This window comes from Petaurus breviceps, unplaced genomic scaffold (assembly GCF_028583685.1).
Source record: "Petaurus breviceps papuanus isolate PSGF00001 unplaced genomic scaffold, PetGlider_PUasm1.0 38, whole genome shotgun sequence".
NCBI classification, from domain to species: domain Eukaryota; kingdom Metazoa; phylum Chordata; class Mammalia; order Diprotodontia; family Petauridae; genus Petaurus; species Petaurus breviceps.
This window is the reverse complement of record NW_027186304.1, coordinates 76,101,968-76,106,349: the sequence shown is the minus strand read 5'-3', so window position 1 is coordinate 76,106,349 and position 4,382 is coordinate 76,101,968. Positions and strand designations below refer to the sequence as shown.

The 4,382-nt window shown below is 38.4% G+C and overlaps 1 pseudogene; it reads right to left on the bottom strand.

Annotated features, from left to right (window-relative positions):
* Window positions 1-1,362: 1,362 nt before the first annotated feature.
* Window positions 1,363-3,839, bottom strand: LOC138170597 (pyridoxal phosphate homeostasis protein pseudogene; annotated as a pseudogene).
* Between the last annotated feature and the right edge of the window lie 543 nt (window positions 3,840-4,382).

Below are 4,382 nucleotides of genomic sequence, written 5' to 3'. Positions count from 1 at the left end.
TAAATGATGATAAAGATGATAAATACATACTTTTGAGAAGCTTACAGTACAGGAGTTTACCCTTTTTTGTGTCGTGTTCTTTTTCATTCCAGTGAAGCCTGTGGACTCCCCCTTAGAGTAATAGGTTTTTTTATGCATAACAAAATAGAATTATGAAGAAAAACTATCATAAAATGTAATATCAAAATATTAAATGTTCCAAGTTCATAGACTCCTTGTCCCCCCACTCTCAGGGGGGAATATATGAATACAAATAAATATACAAAGTAGAATGCAGTAAGGGTAGTGCAGTTGGTAAATGGAAAGAGACATTCATTGGCTTTGGAGTTTGAATCTCAGGTTCAAATCCCATCTCTGTTACTACCAATGTAACTCTAGGCAAGTTACTTAACTTGGGCCTCAGTTTCCTTATCTCTAAAATAAAGGAATTGAACTAGATCACATAAGATCTCTTTCAACTCTAAATCTGTTATTCTAGGTATAGATCCAAAGTGATTCAGGAAAATTTGAAGAGGGAGAAATTCATCTGAGGGAGGTAAGGGTAGGTTTCATGGAGGAAGGGATCTCTGAGTTTGCCTTTGATAGAGGAGAAGGTTGAAGTATGGAAATATTGTTCTAAGTTGGAAAGCTAGGTTTTAATTAGATTGTGTAGTGCCTTAAATGTCAAGTTGAAGAGTTTATCTTTTATTCTATAGGCCATAGGAAACTATAAATGTTAGGGAACATGTAATATTTGAAACACCAGACTGAAGATCTACTCTGACAATCACCAAAAAGCAAGCTTATTAAATGAACTATTCATTTAGGAGATTATCTCTGGAAATATTCAATTAGGGAGATTTTGGAAAAAAAAATAAATTGATACATTTTGAATTTTTTATGTCACCAAAAATTTTTTCAGTATTTTTCCTCCTTCCCCTTCCATAGTGCTACTTTTTAGTGCAAACTTTTTAGAGACAAAAAAAACCCAATCAGCATAACATCACAAAAGTCTGAAAAATATGCCATATTCCACACCCATGGACTTCCACCGCTGCAAAGGAGTAGGGTAAAGGTATCTTTTTGATATCTCTTCTTTGGAGCCATGCTTTTTCTTTGCAATTTTATTACCTTCATTGTGTGTGTGTGTGTGTGTGTGTGTGTGTGTGTGTTGGTTCTTTCCATTTATATTGTGGTAGTTATCGAATGTATTGCTTTCTTGGTTCTACTTATTTCACTTTGTATCAGTACATATATATCTTTCCATACTTTTCTGTATTCATCATTAATCCTTTCTTAAATCACGGTAATATTGAATTGCATTTATATACCACAGTTTTTTTTAATCATTCCTCAGTTGATGGATGCCTGCTTTATTCTCAATCTTGCTATCATAAACAGTGTTACAATAAACATTTTGGTAAATGTATGGGGACTTTCTGCTTTTCAGTGGTCTCTTTGGGTATAAGCCTCATAGTGGAATCTCTGGATCAAAAGATATTTTATTTGCTTTATTTTCATAATTCCAAATTGTTTTCCAAAAATACTGATGTACAGTTCCACCAACAATCCACTAGTGTGTCTGTCGTCCCATAAACTCTGACATTGACAATTCCTCTCTTTTGTCATCTTTGCTAATTTGCAGTCTGTGAGACAAAACTGCAGGGTTTTGAGTTACATTTCTCATATTAATGATTTGGAGTACTTCTGATATGCTTTTTAATAGTTTGCAATTCTTTTGAGAACTCTTTGTTCATATTGACTTTGACTTTTTTTTAATAAAAAATAATTTTTAATTCCTTGGTAATTGGCACAGATGTCATAATTCAAACTCGCCTTTTTATTTAATAGACTATGAACCATCACACTGTGTAGCTTTAAAAGCGCAGAAATAATATTGGCTTAAGAATTTTTAAAAATTACATTAACATAATATTCTTAATTCATAAAACTAAGTCTAGGAATTAAATAAAGGAAAAAGCTAAAATAAGGGAGGAAATTCCCAACACACACACTAAAATCTTTTTTCATGTATTTGCAACAGTGCATTTGGCCATTTTCATGCGCATGAAAGCCTTGCTACTTTGCTAGCAAACAGGAAAATTTACAAAACTGTTACTTAAAAGTATGGTAGGGTAGTCATAAACTTGTCTGCTGGAATACTCTGTAAGCAAGAAGCCCTCAAAGTCAGTCCTGTTTGAAGCTATCGACCTAGTCTAGATTTGAAGGGCTCTATCCATTTCTGGAAAACCACCATTATTCACTACTAAATCTCACCACCAGAAACAAAGAAGCCCACTACAAACTAAAAATTTCATGTTGCCACCTGACTGGGGGAGGGTTCTCTTCCCTAGAAGGGCAGGAGGTGAGACACAGCTAATTACAAGTCCTTTTTCCAGGACCAAAAGAACAGAAAGATCAATCACACCAAGTGATTCTTCATCAGCAGCCCTTTGGGTGTGGAACACAATATGAGCCATGAAACTTCCTGTTTCAGCGATTCTTCAATAGAGAAACTGAACACCATCTTTGGGAATTATTATGAAGGGGGAGAGAAGATGAGAGGGACTGATCCTATCTCAGGACACGTATGCTGGCTGCTCTGGAGGGTCTCCATCTCTGCTAAAATTAGATGAAGCCCCACTGAACAGGGGAAGAACAATAGAAAATACTTTGGACAGCAATAACTATAGGCTTTGGTGAACACATTTCAACTTGGAAAAGGCATTCATGATTAGTTAGTACTTCCAGTTAGGATCAAGGGTTAATTCTGATTGGGTACATTTCCTGATGAAAAGCCTTGATTCTCCAGCTCCATGATAATCCTAAGTGAATGATCTAAATGGGCCTATGGTGTCAAAGATGCCAAGTAGAGATGAGTTCCACCAACATAATAATTAGTAGAGCTCTATGGCCCAGGTTTTAACAAAAAGCACTGCTGTGCCACAACCTGGGATATGAAAATTAAAATGTGGGTTAGTGCATAGTTAAAAGTTTTCCACACCAGGGCTCTTGATAGGTAGAGGCCTACTGCTGGTTCCTTTCTTGGTTCAATGCTCTTGGGCTACCTCCACTGTGGCCTTTATGCTTGCTTTGGCCTTGTCGATAGCTGGTTCCTTTGAGTGATCCCGTTCTCCAAAAATAGTACTTCCTATATAGACATTTGTGGACTCCACTTCAATCGCATACTGGAAATCCATGGACATGCCCATATTCAGTTCCACCTGGTCAGTGGGGATGCTGAGCTTCTCACACAGTTCCTTCTGCAAAGACAACAGAGTCTGGAAGTCTGGGTTGGGCCTTTGACTGAGGTCATGTCCAAAACTCCCAATGGTCGGACCCATTGGACCCATGAACTGTAGGCTGGGACACTTTGTATTGATGTGTTCCACCATGGCCACTGTCTCTGGAGGTGGGAGCCCATGTTTACTTTCTTCCCCACTGGTGTCAATCTGCACCATGACTTTTAATCTCTCTGGAGAGCCTTTTTTCTGCCAAGAATTATTTACTTTGTCTGCCAGCTTCACAGAATCCACAGTTTCCTGCATGTAGAGGTTGGGGACAGTGATCACTTTGTTGACATTATGTTTCTGCAGGTGGCCAATGAAATGCCATTTTATCTCAGGACACATAGACAGAATTTCTAACAGCTCCTGAACATAGTTCTCTCCAAAGCTGCGCTTTCCATGAGCATATGCCTCAATTACCATGTCAGCAGGCTTGGTTTTGCTCACAGCGACTAGCTGGGGCTGAATGGCTGGGAGATCCCCAGGCCGCTGCGCCACTGCCCGCTGCACCCGTTCCTTCACTGCCCGCAGCGCCAGCCTGACACCCAGTTCAGCCAACATGCTGGCAGCTCTCCATACCTGACTTTCTTTATATTGGCAAATGACTTTTAGTTCTGTGTGTGTGTGTGTGTGTGTGTGTGTGTGTGTGTGTGTGAGACATATAAAATATCTTGGATACCAAACCTGTATTAGAGAAATTTGATACAAAAATTTTTTTTCCCAAAAAAGACCAATTTCTGTCTTGTGCATAAATTTTATTTGTATAAAAGTTTTTCATTTCAAGTTGAGATGAATGAAAAACCCAAGAGACAGAGTGTCTGGGTATTTAATAATCAGTGTATTAGACTAGCAAATACTCAATAAATTGATGGTCAGGGTTCTCAGTAACCAAAGACAAAACCATTGAGATCATTGAATGCTTAAATACCTTTAGAAAAATGGGTGCCCCTGATAGGCAGAGATCAACCCTGGTTGTAACAATGAGGGAGTGGATAAGGCTGAAAGCCTTCAGCTCCTCCTGCAGAGAAAGTGGCTTGATCATGAAACTCAGCTGCCTACAGCACTCTGGACAAAAAAAAAAAATCCATTTCCACCAGAACACTGAAGTTGAACAAC